The 18,586-nt window shown below is 42.9% G+C and overlaps 1 long non-coding RNA gene across 1 annotated transcript; it reads right to left on the bottom strand.

Moving 5' to 3' along the window:
• Positions 1–9,300: 9,300 nt before the first annotated feature.
• Positions 9,301–15,194, bottom strand: LOC142740555 (uncharacterized). Its single transcript, XR_012880773.1, has 8 exons — positions 15,092–15,194; positions 13,396–13,462; positions 12,515–12,579; positions 11,937–12,068; positions 11,053–11,119; positions 10,790–10,854; positions 10,278–10,411; positions 9,301–9,482 (listed from the first exon to the last, which is right to left on the bottom strand). It is a non-coding gene; the product is annotated as an uncharacterized LOC142740555 (long non-coding RNA).
• Positions 15,195–18,586: the final 3,392 nt, after the last annotated feature.

Raw genomic sequence — 18,586 nt, forward strand, 5'->3', positions numbered from 1 at the left:
AATAACCAGCCATATACAAGGCCGCAGCAGTCTGGCATTACATGGGTGGGAAGGGCCACTGGTTTTGTCCATTCCCAGGCTAATAACACTGTGTTGTATGTGGCTGGTTATGATAAATTGGGTGGAACCCCATGTCTTTTTAAAAAAAAAAAAAAAATAAATAAATAATTTAAAAAAAATGACGTGGGGGTCCCCCCCACTTTTATAACCAGCCAGATACAACACAGCAGCAGCAGCCTAGCATTACAAGGGTGGGAAGGTCCACTGTTTTTGGCCCATTCCAGCCTCATAATACCAGCCTGCGGCCGCCCCAGAGCCCGACCATCACAACAGATGGTCGGGTACTGGATCGTACCTGGCTCTTCCCGGCACCCCTGGTGGTGGTGGGTACCTGGGTAATAATGGTGGTCAGTGTTAGCCTCTGCACCGGCTAACACTAAGCCTCGCCTTAGTAATGGATGTTGTCACTCAGACAGCGGCCATTACTAAAGTGGTAGTAATAAAATTTGAAAAGACAAAGATATAGATAAAATATTTTATTGAAATAAAGCACCCCCAACACAACCCTCATTAACCATTTTATTGTAGAAAAAAAAACCGTCATCGAAGTAGTCCTCGAAACCGACGTAGTCCAAACACCAAACCTGTAAAAAAAAATAAAAAATGAAATAAAACATGTCGTAGGCTTAGATTCAGTTTAATGTGTGATACTGACTGTTATACAATGTATAGAAGCCTGCCACGAAGTTGACTTAGATACAGGGCGCCAGCAGACATTATCATACATGGCCATACAGACATATATACAAACAAACATACATGCAAACATACATACATACAAACATGTATACATACATGCCAACATACATGACAACATACATACATACATGCAAATATACATTCATGCAAACATACATGCAAATATATACATGCAAATATACATACAAACATGCACATATATACATACATGACGACATACATACATGACGACATACATACATACATGCAAACATACATACATACATACATACATAAAATGCAAACATACATACATACATGCAAATATATACATGCACATATATACATACATGCCAACATACATACATACATACATGCAAACATACACACATGCAAACATACATACATGCAAATATATACATGCAAATATACATACAAACATACATGCACATATATACATACATATATGACAACATACATACATACATACATGACAACATACATACATGACAACATACATACATGCAAACATACATTCATGCAAACATACATACATACATACATACAAACATACATTCATGCAAACATACATACATGCAAACATACATACATGCAAACATACATACATACATACATACACACACATACATACATACATGCAAATATATACATACATGACGACATACATACATGACGACATACATACATACATGCAAACATACATACATACATACATAAAATGCAAACATACATACATACATGCAAATATATACATGCACATATATACATACATGCCAACATACATACATACATACATGCAAACATACACACATGCAAACATACATACATGCAAATATATACATGCAAATATACATACAAACATACATGCACATATATACATACATATATGACAACATACATACATACATACATGACAACATACATACATGACAACATACATACATGCAAACATACATTCATGCAAACATACACACATACATACATACAAACATACATTCATGCAAACATACATACATGCAAACATACATACATGCAAACATACATACATACATACATACATACACACACATACATACATACATGCAAATATATACATGCAAATATACATACACACATGCACATATATACATACATGCCAACATACATGCAAACATACATGCACATATATACATACATACAACATGCATACATACATACATGCAAACATACATACATGCCAAAAAAAATAATATGTTTATACTTACTTTCCTCCTGTCCGGCCTCCAGCGATGACGTTTGCAGAGGCGGTCACGTGGGATGAAGCGTCATCCTGACGTGCGTGACCGCCACTACAGCCTGTGATTGGCTGCAGCGGCGAAAGGGATGAAACGTCATCGCTGGAGGCCGGACAGGAGGAAAGTAAGTACGAACGTATAATTTTTATTTTTTTATTACATTTAAATTGTATTTTCCACGCGCCGAGCATGTACTGTCAAGGTTGCTGAAAGAGTTAGTGCAGCCCATTAACTCTATCAGCACCCGAGACAGTAGCATGCTCGGCGCACGTAAGTGACAGGTTCGGTCCGAACTAGTTCGGTCCGAATCAAACTTTTTTGTGAAATTCGGCGAACTAGCCGAACCGAACTTTTGAAAAGTTCGCTCATCTCTAATGATGAGATTCATTAGTTTGAGTGAAGCGTCACTGAGAATGTTATCCCAATCTGAAGTAAATTCAGTGTTGTAAATGGTTGTAGGGGATTTGTGAATACGCAGACCTCTTGGAACCATATTCTTATCCACATACGATTGCAGAGTTATGCTGTCCCACCATATTTTAATTTGTTGGCTGAGATTTATTTCCAATTCATGCATTAATTTAGTTAAATTGTGATTAACATCATTAGTCAGCACATGATTGTCTGAAAAAAGGGTTGCAGCCCGATTGAGTCTTTCTTGACTGTTGATATCTATTAATTCAAAAGCATTCAAGCTTGTGGATATCGGAATGTTCGTTTCCATTGTATAATTTGAAAATATAAATAAGTCTAAATAGACTATCGGATGTGGAAAACTTAGTCCGAGTTGACCATATGGTAATAAGTAGTACAGCTGGGATTTATTTCTGATTTCAGCATTGGTTTGTTTCCACAGATTGTGAAAAAAATCCCGTATTTAGGATTTTGGTATGGGGAGCATATAACTTAGGTATTGACGACCAACAAAGTTTTGATTTTTATTAGGTCATATTAAAAATAGGGATAAAACAACAATCCCGGGACCACGCTTACGCGTTTCAGACCACTAGGGTCCTTAATCATAGCATACTGAATAAAAGTAAAATTCACATATATATAGTCAAGACATTCGATCACATGATTGTTTAGGGCTGGGTTAGAAAATTTTAACCCTATGCGGTAATGAACAGAACTTATGTCGTAGTTATCTCTAAATATCAGAAATCACAGAATTATCTTGCTGTAACGATATATGTTATCACAGAAAGCACAGGACTAAATAGATGTTACGGAACAGAAACTTCTTTTCAAAGGTATATGTTGAAGGAGTGTCTATACATCTCTCCATTGTATTTCTATGGTTGGAGCCTAGTGGATTAGTAAGGTGGTTAGTTGGACACCAGGTGTGTAATGACGTCATGCTTAATTAAACAGAATAAGTGTTTCATGCGTAAATGGTTACTAGGATATATATATATAATTATGTGTAACATACTATTTCATATTGTTTTCTATTGATAGTAGAAAGCGCCAGGCATCAAAATTAATTTACAATCTATATTATTATAGGATATGTTTTATATAAAGATTTCTCTGTATATGTAAATTTTATTACTTTTCAAAAAATTGAGAAATTATGTGTATGCCGCTCCTCAATTATGTCTCAACAATCATTATAAAGACAGATGCGTTGTCTGTTGGATTAATGAAAAAATTAAAAAATTAGCTGAGATTAACCTGGAGAAAGCAACTAAAACAACAGAGTTAAACAAGAAAACGGCATGTGTGAATAGGTTATATTAATGTTATCTCCGTGGTGTTGAATGGACAGCTCTGGTTACTCTGTTTGTGATATATCTGTTTTATCCCTATTTTTAATATGACCTAATAAAAATCGAATTTTTTACATATCAGAGTGCTGGATCTGCCTTTCCTACACACCATTTTTGTTTCTATAGCCTGCTGTCGACACAGGATTAAGTTCAGGAGGATCTGCGAGCACCTACAGCCTTTTTGGATTTCTTATACCTACATTGGTTTTTACCAAACTTCATCAAAACGCATTGGAATAACGCAATTCAGTATGAAGGTCATGAGGTGAGCAAAACTTTTGGTTAAATCTTTTTTCATTTTTTCACTTTGTTGATAGGCCATGCCAGAAGGATGCTACCAAGGCCTCATTATTCCAAGACAATTCTCCTGCCAGAGTCCGGAACTGGATGGTGTATTCGCCCACGGAGACGTCCTCCTGACGCAGGTTAAAAATAGCAGTAGCAGCCGATGAGGCTCCTCAAATACGGAACAGAACAACCGCACAAACCCCAGGAAGTCTCTGTCGTTCCCAGATTGGGTTAGCCCACGCAAAGGCCTTGCTGGCGAGTAGGGATACAATAAAGGCGATCCTGGCTCTGTCCGAAGGAAATGCTTGGGCGTGCAGAGTGAAATGGATTTGGCATTGGTTCAGGAACTCCCTGCACGAACTTGCATCTCCATGAAACCGTGGTGGCAATGGCAGCGAGAACCGAGAGTCCGAACTGGAGCTGCCAGGAGGTGTAGCTGGAGGGTTGATGGGAGGAGTTTCACTAGGAGCGATGACGGAAGAAACTAGTGCACCAAGATGCTGCGCCATGGAGTCTACTGCCACAATGAGTTGATCCTGTCACGCTTGCAGATCCTGCAGGTCTGCCTGCATGGCTTGGGAGGATGACAGACTCTTGACTTGGCCAGCGGGGTCCATGGCCTGAGCGTACTGTCACGGCGCGGGGTGTGGACCCACTGGGCCGTACCGCGTAGCGGGGTAGCAGCTGGCCAACTAGGTACAAAACAATGTCTATAGTTCAAAACGGGTACCTGACACAATAGTAGACAGTGGCAGGATCACGACTTGGCTTTCACAGCAGGTGACACCGCGGATTCAGCGGGAAGGCACGACTTGGCTTTCACAGCAGGTGACGCCGCGGATGCAGCGGGAAGGCACGACTTGGCTTTTACAGCAGGTAACGATAGTACGGGATACAGGGTACAGGCAGCAGGAACGGGCAACACTGGGAACTGGAAAACACTGGGAGACCTTTAGCAAGACAGACTAGGGTATACAACAACGCTCAGGCAAGGAACCAGTGGGCAGAGCTCATTTTTATAGTCCAGCAGCCATTTGGGCTAATAACTGATTACTGGCAGCTGGACGCGTACTGGCCCTTTAAGGCCGTGCATGCGCGGGCGCGCGCGCCCTGCGGGGAACGGCGTGAGGACCTAGAAGACAGTGCCGGCGCCTGCCAGACGTAGGAGGACGCCGAGCAGAGAGGTGTCCATGGCCGGGATCGTCAGGGGGTGAGTTAGAACGGCGATCCCCGGCCATGGACGTAACAGTTCCTCAGGCATCTGCACACGCCTCCTGCTGTGTTACCCCACAGCCCCTAGCGGCAGGGGGCAAACCTGACCTAAACAATAATGGCACCAAGCACCAATAATGATGCTTTTGAAAAGTATCAAAAAACTTTATTAAATATAGAGGACAAATGAATAAAAAGTGTCACACAATAGATATAGCAACATCTCCAGAGTGAAATACACAGGGTGAACACATGCCCATAACAATACGGATACATCTTATTTATAAAGTGTATAGTGCTAAGCAATATATATGAAATAAGGATATATATACCATATATAATATAAATTGTCTTTACAATAGTGCAGGATGGACAAGGACATGGACAAGAAGCTAAATACAAGTAGTGATGGTCCTAGGATAGGTGCAACACATGTTCAAAAGAGTACAGCATATGAAATAACATGCCTCAATATATACCCATCTATATTACACAACCGGGATGGCGCCAACCACGACACACGTTTCGGCACAGCCTTCATCTGGGGGTGACATCATCTCCTAACAGGTATAATATAATAATATATATATTATATAATATATTATTATATTATATAATATAATATAAATTTTGGTATAATAATGATACAACAGTAAACTGGAGATGACCGTCCAACACTGCGAATTTTACCCCTTAATGACAATACGCCTTTTCACGGTGGTCATTAAAGGGGTTCTCTGGAAAAAACTTTATGGTCTCATGTTTACTTGATAAAGTGGTTCTGTTTCCACTAAATGCGTTGTACCTCAAGAGACCCTCTATCTCTCTTTTTTATGTATGTTTTATTATGATCTATTGTTTTAGACAATTAATTATATATATATATTTTCTCAAAAAAGTATTGCGCCTGGATGGTGTCTCTTTTTTACAGTGGATCCCACCAGGTTCCCACTGTTTTTATCTACCTGCTCTTACTGAAGATGTCCTCAAAACTGGCTTAATGAGATGGTAGATCGGAGAGTGACTGAGGCAGTGGAGGCAAAACAGGGCGGACCTGTTGCAGGCAGCGGCTAAGGCATCTTGGCCCTCATTGGGGGACCTCTCCAGAACTCCAGTGAAGGACCTGGGCATGTAGACGAAGCCAAGGCAGACCCAGCAGAACCGGGTTGATGGCTTTAGGCAGGACGAGGAAGTTGATCTGTTCTGAGTGAAGGACTCCGATTTGTAACGTAAGTGGTTTCATGATAGCCACAATAGGATCGGGCAATGGTAGTCCATTTACAGAAGCAACAGCAAGGGATCTCTCTAGAAGAACTGTGGGTAGATGTAGTCGGTCTACTAAATCCTGCTGGATGAAATCTGCAGCTGCCCTGGAGTCAAAATAGGCAGAGGAGAAGTGTGATGTCTCTCCCGAGATGATGGTCACAGGAATAGATAATTTGGAAGAGGTTTTGATGTTTGGCATCATCCCACCTAGAGTTGCCTCTCTAGGAGCTGGAGTTTCCCGGCTTTTGTGGACATTGGCGCACGAAAGGGCCTTTAAGGCCGCAATACAAACACAGACCTGAAGAGCGTCAGCGCTGTTTCTCCTGCTCGGACAACTTGACTCTGTCTACCTGCATTGGTTCCTCAGGTAGAGCAACAAGAGGGGGCAGTAGTGGTCTCTGGAACGAGGGTGCTAATCTGTGAAAACGTCTCTCCACCGAACCTCCTCATCGCGTTCCTGGATCCTCATGTTGACCCGGGTAGCCAACAGGATATGGACATCCAAGGTAGGTGGGAGGTCGCGGGCTGCCAGCTCGTCCATGGTGTGTGAGGACAGTCCATGCCATAAGTCGCCACCAATGCTTCATTGTTCCATGCCAACTCTGATGCCAGGGTACGGAAGGAGATGGCATACTCTCCTGCTGTGGACCCCCTTGATTGAGGGTTAGCAGAGTGGCTGCTGCTAAGGATGTTCGACCCGGCTTCTTGAACACGTCACAAAAAGTCTGTAAGAACAGGGCTAAGTCCGAAAATTTGGGCCCCTGTCATTCCAAGATGGGGTTCGCCCATGCGAGGGACTTGCCAGCGAGGAGGGAAATAATGAACGCTACCTTGGCCTCATCAGAGGAGAAATGGTGAGGACGCAGTCATAGCGAGGAAAAAGAGGCAGTGCAACTGTAGATCCGGAAAACAGACAGTAGGAGTATTAGGCAGTGGAACGGCAGCAGTCTCTGGGGAAGGAACAGGGAGTTGATCCAGTCGGGCGATGATGGAGTTTACAGCCACGAGGAGTTGATCCTGACGTGCATATAGATACAATATATACTATTGGGGTCCACCCCTTAGTAATTGCTGACGTGCATATAGGTCACGCATATCCGTCTGTATGACCTGAACTGTGGTCTTAGGCTGGCCAGCGGGTTCCATGGCCTGAGCGTACTGTCACAATCTAGGGAACATATGTAGCTGACTTTAACTTGACTAATAACACATTAAATACACAGTGGAAAGATCCCTTATCTTGACCTTTTCAATGACTTCTCAATGGTTATTTTTGTGTGATATCATGCTGCAACAAGTTATCAGAGTCAAGTTAAAGATGGCTACATCTGTATGTGGACCCACTAGGCCGTGGGCTCCGGCTCAGATAGGGCTAGGTGTGGCAGGTTGCGCCAGACGAAGCGGATGGCACCAGGAATGGTAGATGACACACAGACGTGGCATATCCAGCCGGCGGTACCACACAACTCTGATAAAAGGCAGGCACAGTTAGGAAACAGCAAGGGATACAGGAAATAGGATGCAGGGAACGGGAACTCTGGGATCAAGCAGGAAAATACTAAGGGACCCTTTGCAATACAAACATGGGAAAAGTACAAACAACACTCAAGCAAGGAGTGGAAGGGCAGAGACCTTTTTATAATCCAGGGTGCACTGGGGTAGGATAGAAAACTTTTAGGAAGTGCGCACGCTGGCCCTTTAAGGCACTCCTCGCACACTCCAGGAAGGGAAGGCCGCGCCAGCCGTGGTCTCTGGGGAGGTGGCCAGGAAGTTGCGTTCATCACAGGGTGAGCGACAGAGGTCCGCAGTCATAATACTGAGATTTTTTTTGGTGTTGTATATATGTACTGAGCAGTGGCGTAACTACCGCCGTAGCAGCCTCATGCTACGGGGCCCGTGGCATGAGGGGGCCCGTGTCGCCCGCCGGCACGGGCCCCCACCATGGCCGGAGGCTCCGCTGGCAGCCGCTATGGCTGCTACAGCGGGACGCCACTGAACACTACGGCAGAGCAGGGAGGTATCTCCCCACTCTGCCATTAACTGGTTCCCGACCGCTGGCTGTATTTTTACGGCCAGCGGTCAGGGTCCTTAAAACCTGAGCCATAGACTTTTTACGACTCCGGTTTTAACTTACTGCCCGCGCGATCGGGCTGCTGAATGTCGGGTCTCCGGCTGTCAGTGACTGCCGGGGACACTGAGGAGAGGATAGAAGCAGCTTTTGCTGCCAGCGATCACACATGTATCCCCTATCCTGTGGATAGGGGATACATGTATTTTGTAGGACACATTGTAGGTCGCAATTTTTTGGGAGGGAGGACGCTGTATGGCGTTCCCTACAGGGGGGGGGACACTGTATGGCGTTCCCTACAGGGGGGGCTGTATGGCGTTCCCTACAAGGGAGGCTGTATGGCGTTCCCTACAGGGGGGGGGGCTCTATGGCGTTCTCTACAGGGGGGGATGTATGGCGTTCCCTACAGGGGGGCCTGTATGGCGTTCTCTACAGGGGGGGCTGTATGGCGTTCCCTACAGGGGGGGCTGTATGGCGTTCTCTACAGGGGGGGCTGTATTGCGTTCTTTACAGGAGGGCTGTATGGCGTTCTCTACAGGGAGGGCTGTATGGCGTTAGCACTGTCCAATAAATATACAGTAAACAGAAGAAAATACGGTCCAGCAATCCTCATGACAATGTGATGACTTTATTAGAAAAACATTTTATAAACCACACGGCATGTTGAAGTGATGATACAAGACTGCTTACGCGCTTCGAAAGCCAACTACATTCTTCGCAAATGTACGCCATCTCCTCCAAACAGTCAATTACATCAGAAGTCCAGTTCCTTGTGCTGCGTGACTCGGGGATGCCCTATCCGTGGCGATATCCGTGTCCTTTCCACTGCTTCTCACTTGAGTCCTGTAGGCACAAAAAACATTCTGCAAGTTTCCATTGTCATCCGTGCCTGCAGATTCTGCTTTAATGATGCAACTCACTCAACTCCTTGTCTATTTCATCGTTTACTGATGCCTCTTTTAGATGCGACAGATGTATTTTTTTTTATACTTACCAGCCTGCTTCACAGGCACCATCCCTTTTTATTGGCACCTGATCAATAAGGGGGTCCTGCTCCACCACCATAACACTGCAATACTAAACAAAATCTTCCATAGACATCACAAAAACTAGACAAGCCTTTCCTCCCTTATGTTTCCCAACATTTCCTGGGACAAGTGTGTGTAGGTAGAAATCAACAAACATGTTTCCTGGCCCCAAACTTTACCCCCTCTTTCCAGTAAAGGATTGGCTTTCGGTATCACACCTCCTTGCTTTTACCTTTTTACTTTATCCTGCGTAAACATTTTTTTCAGCATCTTAAACGTCTTGCCCATTAGCCCATCTATCCCCAACATCAGACCACTTATTATCATCTGACAGATCAGAATCAGACTCAACCAGCTACTGTTGCCTTCTTCTGCTTCTCTTTACATCCAGATGCGCTGCTCCTGTAATTCCAAACATTGTGCCAGTACCCCGTGTTCTAAACATTTTGGCAACCCCAAGGTGTCCCTCTCCCATGTTGAGATTATGAGGCCCTACTGGGATATTGCTGCCTTCATCGACCCTGGATCCCTGCGCAAGGATCCTGGCACTTGGCCCATCATCGTGCCATGTTCCCTCAAATTTTTGCTAGAATGATACCATTGAGGATACCTGCCTTGCTTCCTTGATGCCATTTGCTCCAAACAATCCAGTACACCCCAAGTCCAGGTCCTTGTGCTGCATGACTTGTGGGGGCTCTATACGTGACAATATCCTGGCACCTTCCATTGCTTTCCGCTTGAGTGCTGTAAATATAAAAACATTCTGCCAGTGTCCATTATCACCTATGCCTGCAGATTATGACTGTGTAATGAAACTCACTTAAGTCCTTGTCTATTGCATCCAGGCCTTGACACATCGCAAATGTTCTTGGCAGACCAAAGCTGTCTAAAATCCCCCTACACTCCCTCACCCAATTACCTTACACCTACGTTCAGTTCCAAACCGAGCCATGTGGCCAGCATTTTGGACAAAGATACCCCTAACTTACATTATGCCTATTCCTACCAACTATCCAAGGTTCCCCACTGCTACGCCTTTCTTGGCATTTTGCCCGCTCATTACTTTTTCAATGTACAGAGCTACTGGTGGATACTGTATATAGTAACTAATGATGGACATACCGCATATAGATGAAATATTACTTCAGAGAGTCCCCCTGGCAGCAGGCAGCCGATCTCAAGAAATTCTGGAACAAAAAGTATAAACTGTGAAGATATTATGACGTGCGCTTAGTATGGTTCATCATATCAACAAATATATGTTCAGCCTATTGAAAACATCAGGGAGATTGTTCCCACAGACTTGTCATGTGTCTCTATAGGAACATTCTGGATGACATCACATTATAGAATTTCTATAGGTTGTTATTTGCTATAATACTTACATATATACAGTGGATCTTCTAGCATGTCGGCTGTCACTGGTGCCACATATTCAGATGTTATAAATGTCTGTAAAATACATAATGGGTTTAATGCACATACATAAAATAACCCCATATCTATAATGAATAATAATATATTTATTTCACACATTTCATTTTCTATCACAGGGCGAGTCCAATGCCCCTCTGCCACACAAATAACACCAGCAGTATAATGGCACATAATAGTTGGAGGACCCTGGTATAGATTTTGTATCAGGGACCAGGAGCTTATTGTTATTCTTCTATATAATCTTATCCTTAATGGAAAACTTCTAATTTGTCTTTTGTGGAGTCTTTTGGACTGGAGTAGAGAGAGTAGAAAATGGTAAATTGGATTTCTGGATTCAACAGACAAAATAATTATTAAAGGGGTTCTCTGACAGTTTCATAAACCTTAGTCTAAGCCGCATATGGCTAAAAATAACAAATTGTCCCTACTCATTTTTTAAATTCCCTGTGGCTCCTGCGCTGGTGGTTCTGTTGTCTTTAGTTGCTAGGCCACAGCGGTCATATACGTGTGGATGGCATGTCACGTGGCAGCTATTGTGTCACATCCAGGGCCGGCCTTAGGTTTATTGGTGACATGTGCAGTATCTGTGACGTCCTCCCCCTTATGATGCACCATGTAGTGTCCAAATAATTTAATCATACAGTGCCCAAATAACATCACCCAGTCAATAAACTAGGGATCGTATCTTTCTGTTTTTTTATATTATAGGTTTGGGCCCTAAATGCCGGATCGGGGTGCCCAGGCCATCTATGGTGGTAGTGCCCTCTTCAGTATTGACCAGTAATACACACTATGTGATCATTTAGAGATGCAGTTAATAAAATACACTGACCTTGGACTCTCCTACTGAATACATCCGACTGAATGTAGAACGTTATGTGATGTGAGGTGGAGGGCTCTGCTTAATCTTTGATCTGCCCTCCTGGGACGTGTGGTTATCATTAACTCTTATGAGGAATTAATTCTAGGAGAAAGAAAGACAATGTATTAGGACAAATCTCAATCAATGGCAACATTTCTATCTAGAACAGAGTCCAGTCCCCAACCAGTGTAAAATTACCAAAGGGGTAAATAGGATGACCGGCTGGAGTCCAGGGATTTGGGGTGGCCCACAGCTCTGGAGCTCAATACGCCCCTAAAAATTGGACAAACAATAACGGCGCAGGGAGGAAGCGAAATGTCTGACCCGGTTGGTTGTCTATTAGGTGAGTATAATTTTTTATTTTATAGGAGCAAAGGGGGCACTATTAATATGGGGGATAAAAGGACTGAGTCAGGCTTAGAAAAGGGGGCTTCATTACTGTGGGGCCATACAAAAGGGGCATTCTGACCCAGGACATACAAAAAGTGTCATTCTAACTGTGGAGGGTATTGGTGGATACTGCATATAGTAACTAATAAGAGACGCACCTTGCATAGATGAAATATTGCTTCAGAGAGTCCCCCTGGCAGCAGGCAGCCGATCTTAAGGTGTTCTGGAAAAAACAATAATTGTGTAGTTTTATTTCTCCAGACAGACGTGTGCTCAGTATAGACCACCCAACAATGAAGGAAATGTACATTAGGACTCATGTACACAGCAACTTCATGTGGATGGACCTGTATGGTGGCGCACAGACTGCAGTACTGGTAATGTAGACACTCTGTGTGCGCTGTGTGCTCCCCCATAAGCCAAATGTGTATTTGGAAATTACATAAATAACAAGTCCCTTATATATTACTAATACCATAATATCTTCTTTATGGAGCATTTCTATAATAATAATAATATAAAGCTGCAGCAAAATTCCCAGCGTTTACTTTTGCTACATGTGGATGAGTTTTTGAGAATGTAACTATTCACCTGTAACACTTGTGAATTTTGTCGCGCAGCAAATCTGCAGCGTCTGAATTCAGCTTTATGGCGTAGAATATAGTACTCAAATACTGCAATCATACAGTGCCCAAATAACACTGCCAGACAAGTATTGTCTGCCACACTGTAATGTAATCCATTATCAAGGAATTGTATCTGCATCCTGAGCAGTGCCCTTTACTTTTTTTACATGAAGAGTGGGATTGAGTGTTCAAGCAATGGGTGCCCCAGACATCAAGACCAGTGGCGCCCCATTCATTAGTGACAGGTGATGCACCCAGTGTAACCGCACAGGTCGCACACCCCTAAAACAGGCCCTGGATGAACAACATTGGGGAATTTGTTCCCACAGTCTTGTCATGTGTCTCTATAGGAACATTCTGGATGACATCACATTATAGAATTTCTATAGGTTGTCATTTGCTATAATACTTACATATATACAGTGGATCTTCTAGCATGTCGGCTGTCACTGGTGCCACATATTCAGATGTCATAAATGTCTGTAAAATACATAATGGAATAAACATAAAATAACCCCATATCCATAATGAATAATAATATATTTACTTTCACACCTTTCATTTTCTATCACAGGACGAGTCAGACATTGAAAACATTTTGTAATGTTAGTGTAAACCCAGGGAACATAACTATAGGGGTGAAGAGGTTGCAGTCACACCCAGGCCCAGGTGTCCATGACTGACATTAGGGGGGGTCACAATGTGGGCAATTTACAAATGCCAATCCCCAATGCCCCCATCTCCTAGAGGAATCCCGATTTTCGCTGCTAGAAACGCGATGTCAGTGAGAGAAGCACCCAGGCGGAAAGGCAGCTGCTGAGTTGCCCGGCCGCTTCTAAAACACAAGCAGTGGAAGGGAGCCAGCGCAGCGCCCCGTTCCACCTGCTGGAGGGATGCGCCCTATGTAATGGCACAGGTCGCACACCCCTAAGGCCGGCCCTGGCTACTGCTGAGCCTTATTAGGATAATATACGGTAGCTTTTTAAGACTATTTAATTAAATTAAATTAGACATCATATTGAAAACGACTGAGAAGTCACATTCCACATTACTGACAGCTGCAATTCTCAGACAATGGTAAGGGTATGTTCACACACTTAACTAAAAAACGTCTCTAAAATACAGAGCTCTTTTCAAGGGAAAACAGCCTCTGATTTTCAGCCATTTTTTAAACCACAAACATTTTTTGAGGCGTTTTTACCAACGTTCTTGGAGCTGTTTTTCTATTGAGACAATGAAAAACGGCTCCAAAAACGGCCGAAGGAGTGAAATGCACTTCTTTTTACAGGGTGTTTTTTATGCGCCGCTTTATCAAACGCCCACGTAAAATGCACCATCGGAAAAAAAAACAGTTTTTCCCATTGAAATCAATGGGCAGATGTTTGGAGGCGTCTAGCCTCCGTATTTTCGGCTGTTTTTCGGGGTGTTTACGGCCAGGAAAACGGCTGAAAATAGGCTGTGTGAACATACTCTGTTGTACTGAGTTGTAACTTTAATGAGAAAATATGAAACATTGAAATCTGAATGTAAAATGTTCAGTTGTTACTTGCATTAATAGAAACATTTTACTGGAACTTGAACTGTTTGTCTAAGAAAAAAACAACCCCAACTCCTGACAATCACCAGAAAAAAATCCTTCTACAGTTTTTTTTAAACGGCCACGTAAAAAACGCCTCATCGGAACAAACCCCCGTTTTTCCCATTTAAATCAAAGCGCAGATGTTTGGAGGCGTTCAGCCTCTGTCGTTTTAGATGTTTTTCGGGGCGTTTATGGCCATGAAAATAGGCCATGTGAACATACTCTGAGTTGTAACTTTAATGAGAAAATATGAAACCTTGAAATCTGAATGTAAAATGTTCAGTTGTTACTTGCATTAATAGAAACATTTTACTGGAACTTGAACTGTTTGTCTAAAAAAAAAAACAACCCCCGACAATCACCAGAAAAAAATCCTTCTACAATCATATAGTTGTGGTGAGGTGTTGGTGTGGTTAGAAATTGCTGCAGTAATGTCCAGTGTGAATCTGGCCTTATATGAGAATTCTAGAGCGTATATATTTCATGTGTCCAGTAACATGTAGAATTAATGATAAAATGCTGCATCTTACCTGTCAATCACACAGTCAATCACAGTCCCGGTCCAGACGTCATTGGCAGAAATTGTAAAAAATATGTAATCCAGCTGCACATAGAACCTAACGGCTAGTACTGTCTATGACATCATCAGTGACATCATAAGCGGCTGCAGTATCTGTTACATCATCTAATTATCTCCTACTGCCTGGATAGACTGTCTGTGCATACACTGGATATAGGCGTTACATGGGACTGCTGTTTATAAACATGGAAGAAAGATACATGTGTGGTTATAGGGGCTACGACTAAGAACATGTAATGTATGAAACGTGTAATCTGTTACTAGATGGATTTTATACAGATGTAGCCATCTTTAACTTGACTATGATAACTTGTTGCAGCGTGATACTTTCTTGATCCCGCAGCACTCCGTGTTTCAAGTGTGCGTGAGTAGGCTTCCACGCCAATGTGTAAAAAATGGGAACTCAGCACTCCAAGGTATTATGCAATAAGTGATATTTGATTTCACATATAGCGAAAAGTAGTAATCCAAAAATAATGGCGCCATTACCCAACAGCGACCGAGGTCACAAGCGCCGCATATCCGTGTCTAAAGAAGGTTGAATGTATAGACCGAAACGTTAAAAACCTATTTTTGGATTACTACTTTTCGCTATATGTGAAATAAAATATAATTTGTTGCAGCGTGATATCACACAACAAAAGCCATTGAAAAAGTCAAGATAAGGGATTGTTTATTTAATGCGTTAAAAGTCAAGGTAAAGACGGCAACATCTGAACTAATAAAGGATACATTTTATTGAATTTCGTTTTAGGCTACATTCACACAACAGTAAAAAACGTCCGCTTTCAGAACAATGATGTTCTATGGGTATATTCACACGGCCTTTTTTTAACCACCCGTGAATATTGGCCGTCAAAAAATAGAACATGTCCTTGTTTTGGCTGCTTTCACGGCCAGACGGCCCCCATAGAAGTCAATGGATCAATTTTTTAACGGCCGTCAATACATGTAACAGCCGTTAAAAACGGTTCTGTGATTTGGGGATTCAAGAGCCAAGGGAACTATTGGCTTCCTTGCTGGTAATCGGAGGCGCAATGACACATACTCACGATGCAGCGCCGTCCTCTACAGGTGTGGTCTCTAGTCTCATGGGTTCTGCGAAGGTGACGAGATGACGTCCTCGCGTCGCCTTTGCAGAACCAGTGAGACTAGAGATCACTCGTGACGTAGATGGTCATGCATCGGTGAGTATGTAGGGCATTCAGGCGGACAAAAATTACGGATATTGTTGCGCTCACTACTATGGTAGCATGGCGCTAGTACAGGGGACATTGTTGTCTACTGTAGCAAATTTTTCGGCACGGTCCTGAATTTACAGAGAGAGTCCCGGAAGATTACCACAGGGAGGGGGGGTGTGGTGCTTTCTCCGGAGAGGTGTCTATGTCATCATCTACAGGGAGGCTGTGTGCCATCGTCTACAGGGGGCTGTGTGCCATCGTCTACAAGGGGGCTGTGTGCCATCATCTACATGGGGCGGTGTGCCATCATCTACAGGGGGGCTGTGTGCCATCATCTACAGGGGGGCTGTGTGCCATCATCTACAGGGGGGCTGTGTGCCATCGTCTACAGGGGGCTGTGTGCCATCGTCTACAAGGGGGCTGTGTGCCATCATCTACATGGGGCGGTGTGCCATCATCTACAGGGGGGCTGTGTGCCATCATCTACAGGGGGGCTGTGTGCCATCATCTACAGGGGGGCTGTGTGACATCATTTACAGGGAGGCTGTGAGCCATCATCTACAGGGGGTCTGTGTGCCATCATCTACAGGGGGTCTGTGTGCCATCATCTACAGGGGGTCTGTGTTTCATCATCTACAGGGGGTCTGTGTGGCATCATATACAGAGGGTCCGTGTGCCATCATCTACAGGGGGGCTGTGTGGCATCATCTACAGGGGGGCTGTGAAACAATCATGACAATGACCTTTGTTTGGGTGTTTTCAGGGGGTTGGGACAAAAGAAGCCAGACAAATGAAATTCATCAGTTTTTTTAACGGCCATGAAAAACGGATGCAAAATGGATGTCAAACGGCCATTAAAAACGGACAGACAGACTGGAAGTGTATAAAAATTTGCAGACACAATGATGCAAAACGGCCATGAAAAACTGACAGTTGATCAGTTTTTGTTTTTTTTTGTCAAACTTTGTTTATTGTTTTTTTCCAAATTTTTTAACATACATGTTATAAAATACAATTCGGATGAATCATTTGTACTAGAGATACATATAATTCCATTGTTAATTACATAACACTTTAATACCTTTCGTGACAACATCATACAAGATTCCCCTATTCCATTTAAATTTGCATCCAATATTTCTCTTTTACTTCTCTACTTCTTAACTTGCCATCAACTGATCCACATATTGTCTCTGTATTGGTGTTATGACTCCTTACCATTGGTAGACACATCATTCGATCTCGTTACTACTTTGTATGGCGATGAGACCTACAGATACCCACTGTTTCATTCCTCTAAGCATTCCATATATCCCTTTGTGTCATTTAGGAAGTTCAACCAAGGTTGCCAAATACTATAGTATTTACCTACGTTTCTTAAGGCCAGATAGCTTAGTTCCTCTAGTCTCGACATTTGAGCTATTTTGTTTAATATTGGGTAATTGATGGGTAGGTTGTCTTCCTCCAATTTAGTATCAAAGCCTTTGCTGCTAAAACTAATTGTGGCCACAGTTTCTCCCGTGAATGACCTGAGGGGTTGACAGAGTGAAGGTTCAGCAGTAAATAGGTAAGTGTTAAAGTCTGTGCTGTGGGGCAAATAATTGTCAGAATTCATTGTACTTTTCTCCAAAAGGATTGAATATTTGTACACTCCCACCAGATGTGCGTATATGTTCCTACCTGTTGGTTACATCTCCAGCAAAGGGGAGATATCGTTGGGTCTATACGATGCAATAGTTCCGGCGTTTTGTACCATCTAGTGACTAATTTATAGGAGGTTTCTTGTAGGTTTATGCATCTAGAGGGCCCGCTGCTGGATTTATAGATATATTGTATTTCCACCTTTGTAAATTGAACCTTCAGCTCTTTCTCCCATGATAAGATATGTGGTAAATCGCTCTTTCCCTTCATGGAAGCTAGCTTCTTATATAGTAAGGAGAGGGATTTCGGTATTGGTGTTGCTGAGGACAGCAGTGACTCAAACCATGTCAGTGGTCTGATAACAAAGCCATGTTTTACCAGAAATTTATAGTTTGAGAGCAGTTGTAAGTACTCCAGATAATGTATTCTCATTTGAGGGTATTTACCTCTAATGAGGGAAATTTATCCATGTGTACAATGTTTCCTAAGGCCACTTCTCTCAATTCTGATCCCATGCAGATATGAGCCCCTTCCCTCTTCTCTTTAAGCCCTAATAGATCACCTAGTGTTGTCAGTAATGTAGGAGTGTGACAAACATCTTCTTCTAGTGACAACTTTTTCCA

This window comes from Rhinoderma darwinii, chromosome 2 (assembly GCF_050947455.1).
Source record: "Rhinoderma darwinii isolate aRhiDar2 chromosome 2, aRhiDar2.hap1, whole genome shotgun sequence".
NCBI classification, from domain to species: domain Eukaryota; kingdom Metazoa; phylum Chordata; class Amphibia; order Anura; family Rhinodermatidae; genus Rhinoderma; species Rhinoderma darwinii.